Below are 26,843 nucleotides of genomic sequence, written 5' to 3'. Positions count from 1 at the left end.
TCCAGTTATACCTGTAATATATGGCATTCCAAAACTGCACAAATCTATTACCAAACCATAAGTGAGACCTATAGTTTTAGGGAGAGGGTGGATAACGGAACCCATATCCATTTATGTGCAAGATGTTTTGAGTAAGTTTTTAACACTTTGTCCCAGTTATATAAGGGATACTGGTGACTTTCTGACTAAATTATTTGCATGGGATGGGCAGAATAATGACAGTAGTTATATCTTGGTAACATTTGACATAAACTCGTTATTCACCGTCATTCCCAATAATTATGGCATTAATGCAGTTTGAGAGTTTTTATGTAGCAATACAGCTATGATTGGAAGAGAAACTGAGAATATCTGTGGATTGATAGAGGTTGTCTTAGCCAAGAATGTTTTTTTATTCAACGGTATGCCATTCCTGCAGATAGCTTGGGTAGCCATGGGGACTCCAATGGCTAATACCTACACAAATATTGTTTTAAATCAATGGGAGTGTGAACATATTTATAGTATCTTAAACCCCTTTAAACAAAACATTTTGTTTTATCAGCATTTTGTAGATGACTGTTTTATGGTGTGGTAAGGGAGCAAGCAATGTATGTATGAGTTTGTAGAATACTTAAATAATACTACAACGTTTCTAAGATTCACTATGAATTTTTCCTATGAGAACATTTCTTATCTTGATGTACAGCTATAAAAGGAATCCAATTTGTTGAAAACGTGTGTACATAGAAAAGAAGTTTATGTGAACAAATATACACATGCTAGAAGCATGCATGCGAAGCATGTTTATCATGGTATTATTAAAAGTCAGTTTTTAAGGATCAGCAAACTGAACACAGATGAGTCAAAATCTAAAGAGCAAATGGAGGTTCTGGTTAATGAATTTGAAAATAGGGGTTATAATAGGAATGTAATTTTGGAAGTTATGAATGATATATTAAAAGATAAGTTAATGATGGCGCCCCCATTTTTAGTGACGTTGTGCAATATTGTAATTCAGTCAATGATGCCCCTACCATACTTAGGTATATCACTACTTATAATAGTATGACTGTGGATGTAAAAGCCATAATATGAAAGAATTGGTGAATTTTGATGTCTATGCCTGAATTGGCCATTTTATTGAATAGTACTCCAAGGTTTGCATATAGAAATAGTAGGAATTTGAAAAGAGAACTTTGTTACAAAGACTTTGATGCCGATCTATTAATTCCAGAAGTGAATAAAGTTGGTACAGTTCCCTGCCACAATTGTAGCTGTTTGTGAATATTTGTAATAAAATACAATTTCAGCATCCTTGCCCAAAAGTAATATATGATAATGAATGTCATGCTACATGTAATACAATTGCAATAGTTTACTTAGCTACCTGCACAGAATGTGAAGGGTTTTATGTGGGGAAGTGTTCAAGACAATTGAAAGACCACATCATTGAACATAAATCCAAAATTAGAAGATGCCTAGTGACTAATGCCATAGCTAGGCACATTACTGAGAAGGGTTCAACACATCATTTTAAATTTATAAAGTTTTACAGGTACTCTTTAAGAGTTTGAGGGAAGGAGACATTAACAATAAGTTAGAGATGGCAGAGTATAGATGGATTACCAGGCTAGAAGCAGATAAGTTCCCTGGGTTGGATAATTTAGTAACAATAAAACCTATTTTAGCTGCCAAACAAAAACAATATAAATGAATTGTTTAAGAGTGTATATATTTTATATAAAACTTTTTTAAGAATATTTTTATATTGTATTGCTTTTTATGAATGGTAGTGATGTCATTAATGAATTAGTTAATATTATAGGTTGGCTGTGTCATGTGCTTTTTTACTGATAAATATAATGGATGTTTTAAATGTGTTCTGAGTACTGAAGAAGGCTGTATCCCAAGAGCTTTATCTCTTGTTAAATAAAGTAAGCATTTCTACCTGCTTGATTCTTTGGGTTTATCGTTTCGTTCGATTTTAACATCTAGTGGAGTATACTGCAGTTGATTTGTGTGGTTGTTGTAAGAACTTTGTTAAGCCCAATTACCTCAAACTAAGTGACAGCTTATTAAAAGTCCAAGCCCCTCTGAACCTGGATGACACTGAGACCTGCTATGTGCTGTACACAAAAGCACTGTACAACCACATTCATAGCTGCATAGAGGATGCACTATCTGTCTGAGTCAAACCTATGATTACTAGTAAAAATAAACCACCCTGTGGACTCCTAGCATAAATAGGCTATTCAACAAAAGGAAAGAAAATCATCTCCAAAGCCAAGAAGAAACAGAAAAACAGTTCAAAAAGGACACTCACCAGTCTAAGCAAACAAATTAGAAAGCTGGTCAAATCTGACAAAGCAAACTATGAGGCAAAGATAGCCTCCCAGATGGAAGATAACCATAAGGCTTTTCTAATCTTGTTTGCAACATTAGGGTAATGCTAATCATGAACAGCAACACTTATACACAGCCTGAAACTATAGCAAACCTGCTGTCTGACAAGTTCAGTTCAAACTTCTCTCCCCTATCACCTTCTACTGCTCTTAAAGAAATACCTGCAGCCACCCCCCCTTCCATTCATTATGAGGGAACAGGCCCTTATTGCACTCACTAAAGCCAAAAATACAGTCTGCATGGATGCCTCTTAAATAGCTTAAAACAGAATTTATTAGGGCCACCAGAATAACCACAGTCTCCAGGTGATATTTGTCTCAGAGGAATGGAGGACTGCAACAGTCATCCTGCTGCACAAAGGGGTCATAAAACTGACCCAGAGAACTGCAGACCCATAAGCTTGAGCAGTCTCATCTGTAAGGCTATGGTGAGAATTATCATGGACCTGATCCATAATGGCAAAATAAATCTCCAAACACTTGACTAGACCCAATTTGGCATTGACAAAGGGAGGTCTGCCTGCTTAACCTAGTGGGTGCCTTCAAGAAAGTCACCAGGGCCATGCATGAGGGTAAAATGGTACACACCACTTATTTAGACCTGGCCAAAACTTTTGACACAATCCTCTCACTCATGGATCATAGATAAACTTACTGAGTTAGGCATAAACCCCTGCATCATCAGATGAGTAGCAAACTGGCTCACTGACAGGACACATGTTGCCCGGATAGGCAAATATGCTTCTGATAAGAAACCTATTATTAGCAGTGTCCCACAGGGCTTAGTGTTGGGATCCTTCTTGTTTGGTATGTACTTCTCTGAAGTGACGGCTGATGTTATGGGCCTCTGGATCAGCAAATTCACTGACAACTGTAAGCTGGGAGCAATCACTGAATCCCCAAATGATGCCGACACCCTACAAATAGGCCTAAAATGGCAAACAACTGGTGCCATAATCATGCCCTTCAGTAAATCAGATAAACTTGCAAATTAGAATATTGCTAGCACACCCCTAAAAGAAGACAATGTGTTGAAGGACCTAGGAACACAGATAGATAACCTAACACAGATAGATAATAACCTAAACTTTAACCACAAAGTAGCTCTGATACTGAGGAATTCCTTCTGTGTGGCTCAACTTATAAATAAAGACATAGTATCAAGGTCAAAGGAAGTCATAATGGCATTGTACTTGGCCCTCATCAGGCCCATAATCGAGTACAATGCTCCCTTCTACATGTACCTAACCAGACACTTACACTAACTGGAGTGGCCCCAGAGGTTCCTCACTTAAAAAAATACTAAGGCACATCTTATGAAGACCGACTAAAGGCCCTATCTCTTTACTCAGTCTCATATCTTTTATTGAGAGGTGACTTATGCCTGACCTACAAGGCATTTTTTGATCCAGCCCTGATGAAAATGTTACATATTCGCAAGAAAAATTATATGAGGGTAACGCGTTTCATGGACCTGAACCTTATTTGTGACTCTAACCGAACTTGCTGGACAGAAAAATCCATATCTCAAAAGCTACCTCATCTATGGAATAAACTTCCCATCTTCGTTAAACAAAGCTCAACCCTCACTCTCTTCAAAAAGAATTTAGATAAATGGATGGGAAACTGTAAATTCACTCCCAGGGTAGTATCAATGCCCCTTATAGACAGAGGCTGTCTGTAAAATGACTGAGAGCTCCAACACCCAAAGACCTACTACCCTGACACTACCTGATCCCCATTTCTGGGGAATTAATATATAATAATGTAATATCCTGGGTATTATTGGCTAGGCTTTTAAAAGATCTTGTGCCACTAGTCTAGTAATTATGTATGAACCTACGAGCTGTGCTAAGCAGAGTACCTCCAGTGGGCAGAGACTGACTCCCTCTCATTAGGCCTACATTTGGCCACTGAACATCAATGTCTCTACTGCAGCATGCATACACATCTGCTGCTTGCCACTCCACTATGAGCTCTGCATGCACATCCAGATGGTCATATCACATTTTGCTTTCCACACTGCACCTGCAACTGTCACCATATCACAGATCACTGAGTTTTTCTGGATGTGTCAAGGGGCATCCAAGAATGCAGTGTGAGCCATCCTCATGGGCACCCGAGAATGCATAAGTGTAACCCTGACAGTTGATCAGTATGTCCTGTTGTGTCATTCTGACACTGTGGCAATGATGAAGATTGTGCTGACCATTGACACTGTAATGTGTCTATGTTGTTGATATGCCTGTTTCCACATGATTTTCTGCTATTTTTTTCTGAAATATGTGAATAGATTGATATTGACATATGCTAATGATGATAATGGCAACAATAATTCAATATGCAGTGTCATGTTTTCATGTTTGCATCTTTGTTAGTAGATAGACATGATCAGTGTTTTCCCCACAGTTTGCCTTGCCATTTGCCATTCACACATTCACAACTATGTCTCTGTATGCTTACCTGTATCACTTATACCATTTTATTATGGTCCTGTATATGCCTAACACCAGTACTAACTGCCTTTCTGTGTAGCTGCTTCCATTTTCATTCACCGTACTTACTTATATTTGCCATATATGCCTTCCCATATCTGTCTAAATCTGCACACATATGTATATATAGGTTCCCTATTAGAAGACAGAAGATGCATTCTTTCGAATGCGTCTTGGTTGAACTGAAAAGCCTGAAACAGCGAAGCCCCCCACTTAATGTAATGTGTAAAGTGTTTTTTTTTTTTTTTTTTTGTCGGAACAGCGATTTTTTCCCTAGGAAAAAATTGCTGTTCTGACAGTTCGAAATTGTAAGCTTTCGCTTACATAGGGTCGATTAATCACCGTTCACTTTTTTAAGCATTCGGTGATTTAATGTAGACCCTATATATACATATGCTGTTGTATCAACAACATTGCTGTATGTTGCAGGCATGTTGTGTAGTCAGTGTCACTGATGATCTGCATGTCTGCAGATATATTACATGGAAATGACTCATGCTACAGCAATACCATGTGTAGGAGAGGCAGCAATTATTGAACAACCAGTGAGTGGGTAACTATATATTAAGATTAGGTTATGAATGAATCTGGCAATTCTTGGGATAGATCCAGGTATGTATTGTATTGCACCCTTCAGAGGAGGCCTGGGGATACAAGGTCCATTTGCTTACATAGCATTATGCTAAGTTCCAGTTAAACACAGAGTAGTTACATTTCTATTTATATTTATACATTATATTTCTAGTTACATTTATACATTCTACGATTTTACAGAGGTAGAATTTACTAAAGAGAAAGCTCATGTGCAGCTTAGTGGATTGTACAGGCATCAGTTATGTATAAAAAAGTTTTGTCATTTCAGTGAGAGGTTGAGAATATTCTGTTTAAGGACAGTAATTGTAGAGTATTGTGTGGTGAGCACAAAGTCTCAACCTTAAGATGAGCATGTCCAGGACCAAGACCAGTTAAGATGTTGTTTAAGCAGTGGTTTAAAACTATTGAGTTTGTCAGAGTGTTTTATTTGTGTGGGGATACTATTTCAGAGTTTAGCGATGTACTAGGAATAGAGTGATTCCTCCACAACATTATTTGGCTTTTTTGTAAGTAATAAGAGTTTGTTACTAGAGCAGAGATCCCTTGCTGGACAGTAGTCAGTAATATGTTATGTAGTGCAGGGCATTTTTCTGGATGATGAATGAGTCAGTGTGCTGTAGTCAGTTATAAATATGTTAGGTAGCTGTGTAGTTCAAACCAGTTTAATTGCTTTAAGCTACAAAAATAGTCATTCCTTTGAGGGAGATTGCTGTTAAATTTGTCTACTTTATTGTACAGGAGGAAAGTTCCTTTCTTTGAGTATCATTTGCATTTGTTAGGATAGGAGTGGTGTATAAGATAGTCAGCAATAAGAAGGTGGTGGCTAGAGTTTTTCTTGCAGTGCCTATGAGGACTCCATTGATCGTATAAAGGAAGCCTAGTTTCTGGTGAGTAGATTTAATGGTGTGCAGTATATGCCAGACATATTTGAGATTTGTCATTTATTATAACGCCTAGAAGTTTACTGTGAGATATAGTTTCAATGACTGTATTATGTGCTAACATTATGCTAAAAAAAATGTTTTGATTTTGGCAACTTTTTGAGGTAAAAATGTTAACTTAGTTTTCTTGGGGTTGAATAGAAGGTCTGAGACTTTGAGCCAGTTTTTTACAGATGAGAAAGATTTTTGGGTAATGTCTTAGAGCTTATTTAGTGTTGAGGCTGCACATATTAATGTTGAGTCAGCTGCATAGTGAACTAGACTAGCATGGTGAGTGGAGATGTGGAGGTCATTAATAAATATATTAAATAGGACATGACCCAGGATAGAGTTCTGAGGGACCCCAGTAGTAACTGGTTGAAAGGATGAGTAGGTTTGTTGCCATTTAACAGCTTGTTGCCTTTGAGACAGGTAACCAAGAAACCACAACAAGGAGTATTGTGAAAGTCCTATTGAGGAGAGTCAAATAAGCAGTTGCTGGTATGAGACGGTATCAAATGCCTTTGGCAGGTGTAAGAACATGGTGAACACAAGCAGACTATCCTTCCTATGTTGGTTTGTTATAATGGTAAAATATAGTAGAGCAGTAGTGGTGCTGTGCTGGGGCCTAAAGCCATGTTTTGTTTTTGTGAGCAGGTTATTTGAGGTTAAGTATTGCATCAGTTGCATATGAATGCATTTCTCTAATATTTTGGAGAGGGGGAGAGAATCGCTTTTGGTATGTAGTTATTAAACTCTGTACATGTGCCACCTTTGTGCAGTGGTATGATGTAAGATTTTTTCCACAGTGATGGAATGCATTTTTCTGCTATGGGCCTATTAGGTAGTATGGATACAGGGAAGGCTATAACTTCTGCGGCCATTTTTAGGTAGTCTGATGGTAGTTGGTCTATAGCTATGGAAGTAGTTTTTAGTTTATGGATCAACTTCCTTTTGAGCGAAGTTGGTATTGGACTAAAATTGAAGAGCTATGGGTAGTTTTGATTGGACAGGGGTAGAGAGAGAGGGGCAGATTTGTTAGTCTCTAAGAGAGAGAATAGTGATCACATAAAGTAGGAATTAAACTGTGTAGGGATAGAGTCTATCACATTGTCTGTCTTTGGAGAGGGAGTGGTGGTATTGCCAGGGTGGAGTATTTTATTTTGCAACGACCAAAAAAGTTTTGGATTGTTTTTTTATTTCTTCTAGGTTTGTATAGTATCTTTTCTTATCCTGTTTGACATGGAGTTTTGCAAGGTTTCTAAGATGTCTGAATTGCTGGAAGGCAATTTGAGTTGCATTTTTATACTGTTTTTTCCATGCTTTATCTCTTTTTGTTATGATTTTTTTTTTCTTTGTTAGCCATGGTGTGGGGTTTCATCTTTTATTACATAGTGGTACTAGCTTATTTAAGGTCTATAAGAATTTATTAAAGTGTTCTGCAGCAATATCTCATGGCATTGTTCTAAGTTCATTCCAATAATATTGTTTTAGTTTTTCACTGAAAATATCTTTGCTGAAATCAGTTATATTTCATATTTGATTACACAGAATATGTTTTTCTAGATTATGGTGTGTTCTAATTGCATATGTTGGTATGTGGTCACTTATGCTATCTGAGAGGCAGCCTACTTTTGTCAGTTTGTCTGGTTTGTTTGTAAGAATCCAGTCTAATATTGAGTGTCCCTGAAGTTTTATTAATTCTAGTAGGTGTGGTTATTAATTGTCTGAAGACGAACAGGTTTGTGGTTTCAGTGTGAGCAGTGCCAGTCTATATTTAAGTCTCCATGTATTATAGTTTCATAGTTAATTTGTTGGGATATCCAATACAGGATGCTTTCAGCAGTATCAGTGTTATTTCCTGGCAGTATATCAATTGCTCTTAAACTTATAGTTTTTCTATTGTTGATTTTTAGGAGTGTTATGAGAAGTTTAGCATTGTTAAATGTGGGTATTTCCTGAGGAAGTAAGGTGATGTTAGAGAATTTTTACAGATGATTGCTACACTGCCTGCATGATTATTTTGTCTGTCATGACTGAGTATATTGTACTGGGGGGGGTCTCATTATCCTTTATTTCTTATTTTAATCAGGCTTCAGTAGCCATGACTACATTTGGAGTGTATGCAGTAAGCGTATAAGTCATGGATTTTATTGCTCATACTTCTTAGGTTCATATTTAGTAATGCGAGTTTAGGTTCTGTTCTTTGTTGAGATTTATTAGGTGACTGGTTTATTTTGGAGTTAGAAGTGATGGTTTTATGAGCAGTGACACCTGGTTTGGTGTGAATATCTCTGCTAATTTTTTGAAGTGATATTTTAAAGAGGGAAGAGTGTGGCCAGTTGCATTTTGGTCTTGGTTCAGTATTTGATGTAAATTTGGATACTTAAGTGTTTAGATACTTATAGATAAATCAGATATGGTTTGTTTATATATTTTTTATACAGACCGGGTGTTATGGAGAAAGGCAGGCTGGATACATTATTCTTTGTGAGGACTGGCTGAAATTCTAAGTATTTGATGGAGGTGATTTTGACAATTGGTGATGAAGGCCAATAGAGTGAGGAAGAATAAATAATCTGAGTTAGGAGCATTTTATTTAACTTGGGTTTTATCTTTGTTGTAAATAAGGATTCGAAAAGTTTAGGAGGGTACCAGGTTGGTTGAAGAGATGTAATTTGATATTTTTAGGGGCAAGGATTAAGACAGTTTGACAGAGAGTCTTGGGTGGTAAACAAGAGTGGGTGTTACTACCCGGAGCAATTCTATTGAGTGCTTTCTTCTGGAGAGCTCTGATGGTATTGGTTTGATGAGTATGTGTGTGGTGCTGTGGAAGTATAACTGTACATTAAGAGGGGGTGGGTGGAAATTAGGGGTTAGTGAGGGTGAATAAAGCAGGTTGAAAGCTTGGCAAAGTGAGAGAGAAAAAGCAATCAGTGACAAAACTTAAACAGCCAAAAATTTGCTGAGAAAGATAAGTCAAAGAAACAATGCAGTTTAAAAGGCCTCTGAGCTAGTAGAGGAAAGTCTTAGTTTTATTGCTCTAGGATACAATTGTAGTAAGAGAGTTAGTCCAATATCACCTTGACCTGACTAATGGTGATAACAGTAAAAAAATGCACTTGACTGTTTGAACAATTGCTTAATGTAAGGAGGTTCCTATGGACTTCGAAATGCAAAGTCCAAAGGCCACCCCAATCCCCACAGATCAGTAAAACAATGAGGAAGAGAAGAGAGAATGCAGTAGTAGTGCAGCTGTGGACAACTTCTGGCTCAATACTCAAAGTGATTACACAAGAAGAGAAATAAAATTAAGGAAGTGAGACAGTAAACTGCTAAAAACAATCAAATGAGCCCAGTTAAAGAAGATGTTAGGAGAGGACACATATGTTGTCATCATGGATACTGTTAATAGGTTTGGATTCAGTCTGCAGCATAGCTGTGTTCAGTGGCGGCTGGTGACTTCAAATCAAAGGGAGGGAGAGGCTGTATGAGAGTCCAATCAAGACAAATGAAGTATAAAAGAATAAAGATATCTTAATGCATTGGCTGCATGACAGCGTACTTAATATCTAGTAGGAAACAAAAAGGTTGTGAGGCATGAAAAAATAAATTACTTTTTAAATACATTACTGGAATGCCAGTCAAAATCAAGTATAAGAAAGACAAGCAGCACTCATCTCAAACTGCTTCTCCTTGCACTGCAGTTCTAATTATAATTTATATTCAGCTTTATTAAAGTACCAAGTAACATGCTGAAAGTAGCAATCTCTGTGATGCCCTCACTTGTAAAAAATGTTTCTTATCCAAAAAAGACATGCTGCCTGACAACTATCTACTTGTTTCATGGGGAAAACATGATCAAAGTAAAAAATGAAAAGCAAACAAGAAACAAGCTCAAGATACATTGCTTAAAGGATTACTGTACAGGTTATGGACCACACATGAATGGCATTCTGTTTAGTTTGTGGGTAAAGCCCTCAGAGATCACTGGAAGTCTCCAACAAGTCTAATGAGCTTCTTAAAATAGTGTAATCCTGTCCTTTATTACAAATACTGTCATATGCATTTCAATACCCAACGCTTATACATTATCTAGTTAAGTATTCTCTGCATGGCAACAACAGAAAGGCGTTCAATGTTGGCAATTCTTTAACAGTATGCTTATTAAAACTTACTTGCATGTTATGATCTCAGACAAGCTTACCTGATGGTCATTAAAGCATTGCTACTTAAACACAGAGCAACAGGCACTTTCTGAGTAATAAGCATAAATCAACAGTACAAAAATATGACAGAAACCAGACCATTCTGCAAAATCAAGAACAGATGAAAAGCCGCTGTAGTACTTGTGTCTACCTTGGATGGGGGGATACCCTGCACATTTACACCCTGCACATTTGCACTGCATAACTGCTCCTTGCCTTGCTTGGACACATCCGGAGTCACTACATGGGGGAGTGGGGTGCAACAAGTATGTCACAATATGAAATGTCTCTGGCTGACTGTGATGACCCTGACACATTTGTCATACCTCTCAACCTCAGAGCAAGAAATCTGGACAAAGCCATACATAGAAGTGGGACAAAGGCCTAAAAATAAGGACAATTTTTAAATATTGCTCTTATAAACTTAGAAAGATAATAGAATAGTAGGTCTTGCATTAGTATGAATTTTCTGAAGGATATGAAATCTGAAACTCAAATGTCTCATTATTTTCTAACTTCAGTTTTTAATGATTTACCACTAATTTGACAAAAAAACACAATTTTATGAAAAATGGACCAAAAATGTGATGCAAAAATATAAAATAGCGACACAATACAGCTGGGAACCTGTCAAAGAAGGGACACTTTTTTAATATTAGTACTGCTAACTTGAGCAGCTGACAAAATAAAAGAATCTACATGCATTTCTGAAATAAAAGTAATCTATAACTCTGATTATTACAGTTATTTCTTAATTGTAAATCCTCCATGTTTTCTTCCAAAATTGCTACTTTGCAGAGGGATTATTAGGGGAAGAGCAACATTTTGAGCCAAATTCGGGGACATTTGAGAGGTTTCGCTATGCCTAATTCTATAAAGCAATTTATTTGCATGTACCTCTCAACCTGTTAATGCAATAAATCTGGACAAGGCCAAATATATTGTGGGAACATATAAACAGTACTAAAAATTGCTCTTGTATAAACTAAGACAGTTGATAGAATAACAGGTCTTACCTTCGCATGCATTTTTCTGAAGGTTATGAAGTCTGAAACTCAGTGTGTCATTATATAGTGACTTCATTCCTAAATGCTTTTCCAGAAAACCAAATTTTATGTGGAACAAACTAAAAATAAGAAGCAAAAATCTATTCATTCTGTGAAAATCTGGACAGTTGGGAGGTATAGTTCAGCTGGGGCTGTCTGAGTTTGCTGCCCTTCCCCCTCACAAAATCATGGTCAAATGGAGCCCTCCCCCCTGCAGCCATTCCAATGATCCATTACTTGACTATTTCACTCCATTTAGCGAAAAGGACCTAGATTCCAAAGCGGTTACTCCAAAAAAAGTTTCTGCAGGTATAATTAACAAGTTTATGAAAGTACTCAAGGCTCGACTTATAAAATCCAGTTTATTCGAACCAGTAAATCTCTTTAATACACTTTTCGTCGCTATATCAAACAATTGCACAATCAAAATGAGGTAAATACAAGGAACAGGTTCACTGCCTTGTTGTCTTCTGAAGAAGTTGCGTTTGATATAGCGACGAAAAGTGTATTGTACTATAGCGCTTAAAGAGATTTACTGGTTCGAATAAACTGCAGAAACTTTTTTTTGGAGTAACCGCTTTGGAATCTAGGTCCTTTTCGCTAGTTTGTGGCTTTTCTTTTCTCTCATTATTTCACTCCATTTACCATAAACACTAATGTGCATACTGCTTTACTTCTATGATGATTTGGATTTCATTTGAAGGTTTTATTTTGCATTTTACAGCAAAAACACTAAAACATCTGCTAAACAAAGCAACACAGTCTCACAATGAAAACAGGCTTAGCATTAAAACTTCTCTGCCCTTGAAACTCACATTCAATGAAACAGCATTGAAACCCACATTCAAAGAAAATGTAGTAGATAAAGATTAACATCGGGCTGTTTTCAAATCATAGGCCCCTTGCACATGAAACATACATGTGCTCGTTGATACAACTTCCTGATTGTACTAAATTATATTCCTTGTACAATGCAGTGCAGTTGTTAGATGGCATTTTAAATTTATTGTTTTGAACATTTTTCCAGTAAACAATGAAACAAAATGCACCCACTAATGACAAAACTACCCAATTCAGAACATTTCCATCATAAAAGTCTACTCAACCTTCTACAGTCCACCAGTATCAGTAAATATGCACAATCTCTGAAGTAGTAAAAGTCATCTAAATAATTCCACATTAAAGAAATCTGTAACAATGAAGAGGCTGCTGCTAGCAAGCAACTTTATATGTCATTGTTTATTCATCTACAAATAAAGTGCCAGTAGTGCTTGAGGAATAAATTGCCTATGTTGCATGCATTAAATAAAAATGATAAGCTAGTAATATCGCAATAGGAACTGTATGGCAAACTGATAACAGGTTCATAGTTACTACTCTAGGTATCTTTGCCAAAAAGGACTGCAGCATCCACCCACTTTACAACACAGTACAGTATCAGTAATGCATCTATCTACTGTGGGAGTAGAAGCCACAGCCTTCTGCATCAAAAGCAAGTACACTACCTGTTGTGCTATTAACAATGCAAACAGTCTCAGAATAAGCAGCACTAAAGTTTTGTTCCCCTGCAGCTCTCAGCTCCTTGTAAAATCTACTCGACACACAGTTGTATCTCTGAACTTTGCAGCACAAGAAATCTGGAAAAAGCCAACATTTATTGGGGGGGGGACAAAAGCCCCAAAACCAGGGACACATTTTAAACATTGCTTGTATAATGTTGGAAAGTTGCTAGAATAAAATGCTGTGTTACCACCATACATTTCACTGCCACGTCTTTAACCCAGGGGACCCTGTGCAAAACAGTCAGAGAAACATACCACTATGCCAAATCAGCTGTTTTGTGAAAGACAGGAAGACGAACTTAAATGGCTACCATTTAGTGAATTCAGTTCTCACCATAGCTGTCAACCTCTTGGCACAAAACACATGAACAAAGCCAGTAATGGGGGAATACAGCCCCCAAACATATTCAGTGAATTCAGTTCTCACTATAGCTCTCAACCTCTTAGCAAAAAAACATGTGGACAAAGCCAGTAATGGGGGGAATATAGCCCCCAAACATTCAATGAATTCAGTTCTCACCACAGATAACTCTCAACCTTAGCACAAAATACCTGGACAAAGCCAATAATGGGGGAATACAGTCCCAAAAATAGGGACACATTTCAAATATCCATGTTATAAACTTAGACAACTGCTAGAATAAACAGTTGTGTGTTACCATGTACTTTCTGAAGAATATGAAGTCTGAAATTCAAATGCCTGTTATTTTTAAACATTTAACAAAGAAACTAGTCTGACTTGGAACAAAAGACCATTGTCAGCAGAGCAGGGAGAAATGCCAGACATATCTTTGTAAGATGGGATGACATGCAGACACCACACAAAAGGCACCTCAGCCAAGAATCAAACCAGAGAACCTGTAGCTATTAGGCAGTAATCCTACCAGTGCACTACTGCACTACAGACTTAGCAAGGAAAAATGTAGATACAGAAACCACAGATTTTATGAGGAACAGAACAAATATGAGGCAAAAATATGCATTTTTTTTTTTTTTTTAGAAATGGTGGTGGATAGGGAATTCAGGTCCTTGCCACCTGCATCCAAGGTACAGGGTTCAAGCCTCAGTATCTCTGCGATATAAAGCCTTCACCTACCAGCCCAAACTCCAGCGACAGAACGAATATCTACCTGCTTTCACGAAGTAATCCAAATCCAGCGAGCAAAGCAAGCCCACAATCCGAACACCTACCTGAAGCCTTTGTCCAGCAGTAATCCACAAAGCCCATGCACTGAAAGTCCCGCAAGAGCAGCTCAGTTCTCCTCATTGGTTCTCACTGCGCCTGAAGTAGTCCTGAGCTCCTCTGTTCTGTGCAGTCATCACCGCACAGATTCCTGGTATCTCACAGCAATGATTGCTGGGTAACTCTTTGTCCATATCCGGACTGCTGATAAAGGCAGTCTGAGTTGTCCACGCATGTGCAGAGGATTGGGATTCATGATTTTTTTTTCTTCTGTTTTTGTTTTTTTGTTTTACAGATTTTTCTTTTGTTTTTTTCTAGGTGGGAGGGCTGCAGTCCGGCAGTCCGATAGCACGAGCCGCCCCTGGCTGTGTTGCTGTACTTACCAATCAGTAGTCCCTTGAGTATTTCATCATTTCGAAGGCAGCCCTCAGGCAACTTTCGCTCCATATAATGGCATCACTCCCAGGGTTTTTTGCTGTTATGTTTGAAATGTCTCTAATGCCAGTATACCACTTTGATTTTGAAAGATATGAGGTTACCTCACAAGGTATGTGCATACATGTGTAAGGCACACATGTTGCACACAGCCTTCATCTCCTCTCTGTCTGATCAGTACCTGTCAATTATTTGTTTATCAGACAGCTGGCTTGATGTTGCCTGGCTTGATGTCTAGCTAGCTGCCTTCTAGAATGCATTTAAAGATCTTCCTCTATGGATATTAGTAACCCAGTCTGCCGTAAAACATTAACTACTGATTGCATATAAATATATAAACACACACACACACACACACACATACACACACATATGTATGTATGTGTATATATATATATATATATATGAATATTGTGATTTTGTGATTTTTTTTTTTTTTTTGGTAAAAGTGCAGATGTCACAGGATTCCATAACAAACATATTTCTTGAATGGTAATAAATGTAGCCAACACTGAATGCTTTGATAAAGTTGTCAGCAAAGCATTTTTCTGCATTTAAGTTGCTTTAGGTGTACTTGCTGTGTTTTAGAATCTGGTCCGCATGCACAGATTCCATAATTATCCTCCCCTGATATCAGCGAAAAGTTGCAGATAAGCCTGTAATATGGAAATATGCCTCAGAAAACTTAGAATATCTCAGCACATAACAGTTTCTCAGTAACAACTGTGCACTATAATTCAATCACAGCTGCATCTTAAGTCATTAATACTGTCTCATAAGGTATGATATACATTAACCACATTATAGAAATAGTATCCCAATCTAAGAAACATAACGTTCATAAGTACATTTGTAGAACAATCTCTCCACTAAGCTTGGACACAACTGTGAGATATCTCTGTAAGTTATTTGGTAGTAAAATATATTTGTTTTCACTTACGGATTCTGATGGAATGCCATCACAGCAGGTATACTCGTATATAACAAATATCACAACACATAGACAAATGTCGGAAATAAACAGTAAGGAGACGTAAGCTACACAGATGGCACACACCAACATGGGCAATGGAAAGTTGACAAACAAGGTGAAATGCATACCAGCCATGATGAAGTACAGAAATACCTATGCACTATTATGTTATTACATGTTGCAAACTATTTGGCAGTCATACCTGGATGTGTATGATCAATGGCAGTTGTGTTGTAGGGTAAATACATAGGGATTATGGTACACACTGTATAAATAATGCAATTTACAAGAAATCTGTCAGCAGTGCATGTCAAACAACATCAGAGACGAGTAAATGTAGCCATTGAAATGTTGGAAATTACCAGCAGAGAACAAAACAGATCCTCTGACCAAGCATGTAAAAGGCAAACAACCAAGAACAGTGACAAACAGCAATACTTGTAACAAAGCAGCAAACTGGCTGCTACCTACAAAGGTAGGTATAGACAACCTAAACAAATGTCTAAAGAAATGCATATGTCACACACACACATATGCCATGTCAATGATAACACACAAGTGTAGGCATATGTATGACCTTCGTTGGCCTAACTGTTAATTATTTGAAAGAAATCTCATTGCACATAGGCACACCAATGATACGTAATAATAATATATGGTCATAAATATATGATTAGTGCTATATAAACAATATCAGGTTGTAAACAATGTATACTGGGTAATATAAAACACACAAACATAAAAAGAGCAAGGCTGTATTGCAAGCAGCAGCAAGCAGCTTGTGGGCATATGTGTATAATAGCCATAGAGTTGGTGCAAGGTGATCTTGTAACAAAATTTCTACATGAAAATGGATGAGGATTCCAGCAAAGATAAACATATACCATGCTTATGTGCCAAATATATCACATGCCTACAAAGATGGAGGGGAAGTGGACAACATGGACCCACATCAGGGAGGACGTGGCATTAAAGCTACATAGGCAAATGATAAAGCAGGACAACAATATGCAAGGGGACACTTTGCAAATGCATGGGTATAGCACATAGGTGGTATTGAAGTCAACCTAAACTACATTGAAGCAAATGGCCTAGGTATGTCACATAGGCAAACTGCATGGCTGAATGGATATGTATAATTCACACATTCATTATTGTGCAATCATATAACAGTGACAGGCATAGGTAAGCAAACTAAAACTTGGTGTATCACACACACACACACGCACACACACACACATATATATATATACATATTAAAAACAGTTCTAAAGCTAAAAGAAAAAGTACACTGGCACTGAGCTGTTATTGAGCTTTTGTTCTTATCAGGTAAAAGAACTTCTTCAGAATCCATGTATTTTTTTCTTTTAGCTTTAGAAGTGTTTTTAATATAAGTAGCATTCTTCTATTTTTTACGGTTTTGTCATAATATATACATATAAATTTATTTATATATATATATATATATATATATATATATATATATATATATATATATATATATATATAAAAATAGACAACATGGGTCTACTTCATATGATCGACAGCTCATATGATCGACAACCAAAACACTGACACCAAAACACTGAAAGCTCAAAACACTGAAAGCTCATATGGTTGACAGCTCATATGGCTCATAAATCCAAAACATTATGCCCTTTCCCCACTGTAGCATGACCCCGGAGTAGGAATAAATAGTTAGGGGGGGTGTGGATTGAAGATCATCTGTGTACCTCCAATACAGGTCATTACAGCAGTGGCAAACTTGCACACCAGTCTGGTAGATTCCTGTATGTCATTGATGATCCCTCGCAATCAGGGTCCGTATGCTGATCATCATGAAGTTCTGTTGTCTGCTTCTCATGTGATGCTCCACTTCACTGTAGATGGTTGCCATCTTTGTGGTGTCCTCCTCAGTCCAATTGGCCACCTTGGACATGTCACAGCCTCGTAGAAGTAGCCACCCCAATGATAATATTGAAAGTCGATATATCACATTCAATATATTGCTCAATGATTTCCCACTCAGTTTGCAGGTAGCAATGGTCAGATCTGTAAATGTATCAAAATCACAATTTAAAATTGGCACTTATGGCATGTAATCAAATCATTGGAAGATAACATGCACATACTACGTATGGTGCTGTTTAACAATACTGATTGTGTATTTGCATTAAGCACCTTCCTGTTATGCCGCGCTACTGGTTAGTACACCAAATTTTGAGAACGTACATGGACACGCACAAATGGAATTCCAAATCCTTGAAATTTAATATATTTCATTAATTATGTATGGTACAAATGGAACTTGAAAGTTGTATGTCCACAGCTCGTCTTATTTTCAGGTGTATCTGACTCATAGGTAGGTGCAAATGTAATTTTTCCACCTGCTAGCATTGCTGCGTTGGGATATGTTTCTTTCCTTAGAGGCCTGTTATTGTTACTCCTTAGAAATGTATGTTTATATGCGTAGATTGATGCATTCAGGGAAAATAGTGTGCAACATAAAAATGTGTGTGTGTGTGACTTATTGGAGGGCTGTAAGACAGATCTGTATGATTACAGGTGGGTACACTTGCATCACTAACAAATAGTACGTGGCCATATGCAGTTGTAGCGACAAATTTATACAGCACAAGTTAATAGTATGTAAGGATGTACTCTTGGATTTTTCCCTGCACATTGCTGGTGACTCAATGCACTCTGTGGTATAGGCACTAAAACCTACAGATTCTGACATTATCCATATGTTCCTATACAGTGTGTATTTCTAGTACTGTTATGCAGATGCATTAATTGATGCTTATTGAAACATATACTAGAACTACTGCCTCAATAAAACAAGATCCATGTTTATGTCTGGTGACAATGTACTATGTGTGGTCTGCTTATGTGGACATGGGCTTCCTGATGCTTTCTGTTAGTTCTTCAACTTATAATTTTCAGATATTCTGTAGTAATGTAGATGGCATTTACTGCTCAGTATTGATGTATTATAAGTACATTATGTATAACGGTTCATGTTAATATGTCTCTTTTTTACACAGGTTGTCTGTTTAGATCAAATTGCATTACAGCTATAGGATGTGTGTGATAGCTATCAACCATTTCTGTTTTATACAAATGTTATGTAAAGTATGTTAATGTGAGCTGCATGCCAAGTGTGACGATTGGGTGGCATAATGCTGTTGTGGATGAAACTCCACTACTGTGATATCCACTGTAAGGGGTTCAAATCCCACAGACAGTACAGATGTCACAACTTACGTTGTATTTCCAAGTGTTTTCATGTCACATATGGTTTTATATGGCGCAGACACTATTCCCTATATTTTGGCAATTCACAGGACTGCAGAGAGGTTAAATTGGCATAAGCTGTCCACATAATCATCTCTATATGTGGGCCTCCACATCAATCTAACCATGCACATATAATTGTCTTCCAGATAGCAAACAGACCTAGGGGTGACAATTTTTCTCCACAGGAAAAATTATAATAGATGCTCTGTGCCAACATGGACAGTGATGTCTTGGATGAGCAGGAAATACAGTATGTAGGAATGAAGTGTGGAATGACCTCACAAACATGATTAGTGCTTTGGGAGGTCATAATAGATCTCAAGAGACCTGTCGCCAACAATGCTCTGACATGATCATCCTTTCAGCTAACAGGGTACACCAGTATGAGAGGTCGAGGGATGCCACCCCTAATGAGATCACACAGTTTCTTGCATCAGTGCATATTGCGAGTGGGGAGCACTTCATGCCTGAGGGTGGAACAGAAGAAGGGGCTCCTTGCCATTCAGGTATATGTTAATTTGAATAACATTGATGCATATAGAGTAGCTCAGTACATATTACTGTTGCATGCATATTCATGTATTGCCACTTTTGTGTTGCAGTAGTAGAATTGCATTGTGCACTTGGGTCCACACAGTGTGATGGTAACCAATTTAAGTGTAATGACACATACCCATACAAATTCAGTACATATATAACCAACTAACGTTAATAATGTAGTCACCATTCATTTGCACAGGTACATTCACTTGTGCACAACAGCAGGACATGACAGTTATCTCCATATACTGTGACCATTCCCTTTTAATGTCTCAGCCTCCTGTCATGCCAGTGGTGAATACTGTCAAATTAATATTTCTCTCACATTGTAAAACCCATCTTTTTTCCATTATTTCTCTTTCTGGCTACCGACTTGGCATTTATGATGATGTGCAAGCAGTGATTCTGGAAATTGTTTTCTGTAACTGCATGAATTTGTTTTATAGAAAGATATGAAGAATGCTAACTTTTACACTTCCCCTGCAAGCTCTGCAGTCCAAAACTCAGGCATCTTGGCTACTGAACCAGCTCTAAACTCTGGCTGCCACTACCCTAATATTTTCAATAATATCTGAAGAATTCTAACTTTTAACTTCCCCTACAAGCTCTACAGTGCCAAACTCGGGTATCTTGGCTACTGCATCAACTTTAAACTCTGGCTACCACTACCCTAATATTTTCAATAATGTATGTGCCATTTAACTCATTTTTTTAAAAGTATTGCATCCCTTAGTCATCTGCTGCACATCGACAGGTCACATGTGCAGTCCTCACCTCTCAGCACCCTGCAATACCAACTAGTAGTGCAACCTCTTCTCTAACTGCATTTTTTGCTCTTTCTTTTCTCTTGACCACCACATGCTCTGAAACAGGAATTAGTAAATTGAAAAACCTCTCTACTCCCTTGCATCTGTTTGTTCTCCTCCACTATACAACTTAGCTGTTTTCCATTATGTCTCAAATGGTCAGCTTTCTGCAATTACTATCTATCTGCTACCCTCTCACCTGGAATTATCCTCTTGTCACCAACCCTGATCTCAGTCCAAATATTTTTTCCAACTTTGTCTGATCCTTTGCCCTTTGACCATACAAACTACCTAACATTTACTCCATTATATCCATACTCACTTCTTTCTTTTCCTTTCATCATCCACCTATCCTTACTCTCCTATTTGTTGCTGTAAACAGATAAAAATCAGCTTTACTGCCCATTTATTTTTTGAAATTACAGCACAGCACTATATTTTTTACCCACAGATTGTTTCTGATGTCTCCCTCTTTCAGATGCAGGTCCAACCCAATCTATTCACCCTCAGTCTGCTCTGGCTCACTCTGCCTCCCTACCCTACCCCCAATTCCCACCCAATCCCTACTACACCTAAATTTATACTCAACAAGTTAAACACCCACTTCAAACCACAGCCAATCACTAAACTATAGCTAACAATGATTACTTAATCACATATTTCACTAACTTAAAATATTAGAATAATTATTCCCACCCCTCATCTAAATATACACACCACCTGTAACACCTCCTCAAAACTACCTCCAAAACATTAGACATAAATTCTAACATAATGTTACTCAAACGTATAACACTCACTAGTTTACAACTGCCTACCTTTCTACCTCATACCACAGTCTCCATAATGCAATTATCCACTCTCCATCAACCCATCTAGCACACAGTATAATACCCTATTATGAATTATTATCATATCTCCACAACTGTTTACTCAATTACTGAATTCTTTTTATTCAAACTTTCATGCTCTAAAGCTATTCTAAGTCCAACTCAAAAATATATTCGACTACTAATCAAACTGTCATACCTATTCCAAATCACTATAAATCACATCAAATTATATGGCAACATACACCCCAACCAGGCACCCAATCCCAAACACACACACCTAACACCCTAGTCACACCACTCTCTCCAAATACTTACAATCTCTGATACAGTCTCTCTGATCTATTATCATTAAACTTGAGCCTGAGAAACCTACCAAACAAAATTCAGGAAGTCCATGTAACCCTTTCCCATTATTCCCCAGATATATCAATCCTAACTGAAACTTGGCTAAAGCCACATATTCAAGATAATAAAATCCTTACCAAGTTATAATATACACAGACAAGATAGGATGATCAAATGCAATCATAGCATTGCAATATTATACAATGACAATCTCAAACTAGAAAGACTTTACAACAATCCGCCTGACTTATCTAATTAAGAAATACTCATCTCCCACCTGTATATTAATCCTAATAAACAAATCATTATAATAGCTATTTACATCCCACCAGGCAACAAAGCAGCCATTATTGAGGATTTTCTTTTCTAGTGTGCATTGACTTTCAGTCAGGAAACTATAATAATGGGGGATTTCATCATAGATTGGGCTATGTGTTCCTCTGAAAACCCCACAAACTTTATAAACCTCCATGGTTTCAGTCAGCTAATACAAACTCCTACTAGATATGACAAGCACAGCAAAAAAAAATCAGTCCTAGACCGGGCCATAGCTAATAAAAACTCTCTCCATTACCAGCAGGCTGTCTTCCAGACAGCCTAAGTGACCTTGTGCCCACCTACCTGCTAAAACACTGCACATAACTCCACAAAACACCCTCAACAAATTTATACACAACAAAAGAAAATTCTTCCCTGACTCCTTCAAAACTCTCTTACACCAATGTGACTGGTCCCCACTGAACCACTTCCACCTAGATCTAGCATTCCTGTATTTTAACAAAAAATTCCTGACTATACTTAACAATCTAGCACCCATCAGGAAGATACATGCAAAATCTAAACTCATCCCATGGCTCACTACTGAAACACAAATGATCCTCAAACAAAGAGACAAAGCATGGCACCAATACCAGGGGTCCAAAAACCAAAACTCCCTTCACACCTACCGCCAATTACAAAATCAAACTAGAAAACAAATAAAGCATGATAATAAAAAACAATGGTATACAGCAATTCAAGTAAAGCACCAAAATAGCCTCCAGAAATTCTGGGGAGCTATCAACCAGTTGATAAAACTCATCTATTCCACTACCTTCACTCCATCCACAACCAACTCCATTGATAGTATTGCCTCTCAATTCAACACACACTTCATCAACTCTATACAGCCATTATTAAAAAACTCACCAATACTCCTCTATCCATCCCCATAGATTTGGAAATTAGCCTCAAGAACTTCTCCATCAAGCTGATACAGACTTCTACAATAAAAAAAAACAGCTATCCAAACTAAAACCACCCTTCCATGATGCTGACTTACTCTCAAATTAATTTCTTAATCTAGCTGTAGACACCATCTCCTACCCCAGATCAATACTAATCGACCAGGCCATAATAGAAAACTACATCCCTAAACTCTGGAAAGTCTTGCACATTATCCCCATACACAAAGGTGGCACCTGCACCAATTTCACTAATTACAGACCAATTGCAAGTCTCTAACCCATAGCAAAAATACTGGAAAAATGCATGCATTCACAACTACTTCACCAGCTCCTAAAAAACAACCTCTTATCCACATCCCAACATGATTTTTGACCAAAACATAGTACAACAACAGCTCTAGTTAGTCAATCAGCATAGAAACAATGGCCTACTTACCTCATCTGTCTTTCTTGACATATCAAAAGCCTTTGATACAGTTTCACATCAAAAACCTATCAATGAGCTAGCTTCCCTAAACCTCTCCCTTACCTTGTGTTTGCCAGCCAACTGACCTCTAACAGGCAGTTAAGTGGCAAAATGAACATTCAACCCTATAAAATGTCTCTGTGGCTGTACCCCAAGGTTCAATCCTTGGTCCACTTCTTTTTGGTTATATATTATATCATTGAACGCATAAAAAAGCGAACGCTGATTGATCGACCTAATTTAAGTGAAAGCTTACAATCTCGAACAGTCAGATCAGTGATTTTTTTCCCAGGGAAACAAATCGCTGATCCAAAACACATACACACAACATAAGCACACCAAACAAACAAAAATCCACAAACATACACCTAAAATCTGATACCTAATCCTACACTAAACTATGCACACACCACTAACTACCCACTTACCTTAACCCAAACCCTAACCCTAAGCTCCATCACTATCACACACTCACCTTACCCGCTCCCTAACCCTAACTCACTTAAATCCGCCCTAATCCTCATGTCCACTCAATCGCACACACACCTAATCTGAGCCCTAACCCTAACTCACCTAAATCACCCTAACACTCACATCCACACAATCACACACTTACCTGTATCCAACCGGTAACTTTCCACCACAACACTGAAAATACCGAAGCAACAGAAACGGACAACCAAATTCTTTCCCTAGGAAAAAATTCGAATTTCTGCTGCTTCGATATTTGCAGTTTCACAAAAATAAGTTCAATCAATCAGCGTTCGCTTTTTTAAGGGTTTGAGGATATAATATAGACCCTTCTTTTCACCATTTTTACAAACAAACTCTGTACTGCCACTCAAACATGCAGCCATAATCCAATATGCCAATGATTGCTCTCTCATATGCTCAGCTTCCTCCCTTTCTGAACTACAGCAAAAAAAAATAAAAACTCTGTCCTAGATATTGAGCAATAGCTTTCAGACTGTCAGCTTATTCTCAACCCTATCAAAACTAAGGGTATGCTATTCACCAGTAGCAAAAAACTTGACCGCTACTGCCCCTTTACTATCTACTCTTCAAATAATACCTTAAGAGAAGCAGTAAATCATATTAAATTCCTTGGAGTCACATTAGACAGCAACTTTAAATTTGACTAACATCTTGCACTAACAATAAAAAAGGCCCACTTAAAACTAGGCTCACTATGTAGAATTAAACCATTCCTAACTGACAGCACCAGACACTCCATCTCTGGAATACACTTACTTTCCACACTCCTATATGGCTCACCATTAATTACTAACCTAAGAAAATGCAACATAAATAAATGGAGTCTTGCTATAATTAAACAACAAATTTTGCTACCAACCACCAATAGAGATTGCATCACTGCTCAGCACTACACCAGCTCAAATGTTTGGATCTTCCTAATCTACTGACCTTTAACTAGCTAACCCTAGCACACTCCACCTTGCACCACCCAGACAGCTGCCTAGATCTTAGCCACCTAGTTCTAGTTCAACTGCACACCAACTGTAGACAACTAAGGTCTTCACAGAAACTCCTACTGAAAGTAGCTAAATCAGACAATAGCCACCCTTTATATATATTTGTACATTGGTTTTGTTATTTGTGGTGCCTTTCTCCTCATGCTTCTACTGAAAATGGGCTTCTGCCCAGTTGGACTTTCCCAGTAAACAAATGTAATAGATAAAATACGGGTACATCTTTTGGGAGCATGAACCAGGCAGGTGCACCTACAGACTGACCAGGCAAGATGACATAACTTGTTCATAGGTTGCAGTAATGTGTAACAGACCTGTGTTGTTTGAAGTTAATGCCACTGTTTTTCTCCTTAAGGACATCTGACCAATAGGTGCACCGAATGACAAGTGATTACCACCATATTCTGTTACTGCATTGTATACATCATCATGTGACTATGCCAGTGCCTGCATACATGACTGTGTTTGCTTTGTCTGTGCTTTCCCACTGCAGGATTCACATTACAGCAATAAAACTCACACCATCAAGATGGTGTCCCTGGTAGGCTATTATGTCTCTTTCATACATGTAATTTCTGTTACTCCTGTTATTGTCCTCCATTAATACTGTGTCCTTCCATCCCTGTACAGAACAGCCACCATCAGCATCTCAGCCACAAACAACTGCTATGTATGTATATATTACCTACTGTGTGTTTTACCTCTGTTGGAATGGTACATGCTGGCAATTATGTGATTAAGAATGCTGTGTTTATGCCTTTGTTTCCCTACAACAGTTGCATTTCATCCCTCACCTCTGGGCCCAGCTTAAGGATATGTCAGGTGTGTTTTATGCTTGTAGTCTTCATGTATGTCATGTATGTTGCATATGTAACATAACTGGCAACTCCTTGTTATATAGGTTCTGCAGGCCATGCATGCACAAAATCTTCTGGTTAGTCATTATTATTTGTAATGTTATAGTGAGATATATCTGGCATATGTCATTAATGATATCCAGCATATGATATAAGCATGTTTTTTGCACGTGCCATCTGTCTTCTTTTAGCACATCCGCTGCCTTCATCCTCCGTTAGCCCAACTATTGATCCCAATGTGGGATCTGATGTGTTGTACTATGATGCAGGGCTTCTGGCACACAGGAGACAGATTTGGTGATAAAGTCCAGCTCAGATGGTGACAGTCATGCGGATGAGACTGTGGCCTCAGATATGGAGGAAAAGTTGTCCAGCCATTCTGACAATGAGGGGATATCAGATGGTGGACAGGATGAGGCCTGTAGATCACAGTCCCATGTTGAGTCTGTTGGTGATGTTGACATTTCCCCACAACACATCAATTATGCCTGGCACAGTAAATGTAGGCATGTAGCTGGTGTGTTTAGGCATGTGTCAGAGGGAGTCCGCCTACTACTACAGGCAAATGAACATCCAGCAATGTCATGGATCTGATATCTGATATCTGCACACTAGCTTGTCCCATGGATGTTGCCCACCAGCTCATTGTGCTGGATGAAGGACAGAAGTGCAGACACAATGAGGTCATGGTGGCATTAGCTGCACAGAATGAAAGCATGTTATCTGTGACAGGGTCCATTGAATCCCTGGCTATGACAGTACTACAGCAGTGCCATAGCATTAGTAGGGTTCTGCATGCCCTTACTGTGAATAGCTGAGTGTCACAAGGCAGAAGCAGGCTCCCTCTCAGCACAATTTTCCTTGCCCATCAAGCAGCAGTGTCTATGCTGCAGTGTACACACATGTCTGCTCCTAGCCAATCCAATGTGGGCCAGACAGTCAACTTGCAGTCATGTTCTTTCCCACAGTATTATCTCCATGCTGAGATTACCCCATCAGTCCCCACTGTGGAGTAACCTGTGCTAAGTGTTTTCATATGTGGTAGGGGCAGACAGGGCTACAATGTGAGTTGTCAGTGTGGGTGCCCTAGACTGCATTAGAGTAACACTGACTGTTGATTGACTATATCCTGTAGTGTCAGTCTCACCATGGTGATGATGATGGTTGTGCAGACCATTGG

The sequence above is a fragment of the Protopterus annectens genome, chromosome 12.part0 (genome assembly GCF_019279795.1).
Source record: "Protopterus annectens isolate FY-2018-M chromosome 12.part0, PAN1.0, whole genome shotgun sequence".
Taxonomy (NCBI): Eukaryota; Metazoa; Chordata; order Ceratodontiformes; family Protopteridae; genus Protopterus; species Protopterus annectens.
This window is presented reverse-complemented; position numbering follows the sequence as displayed.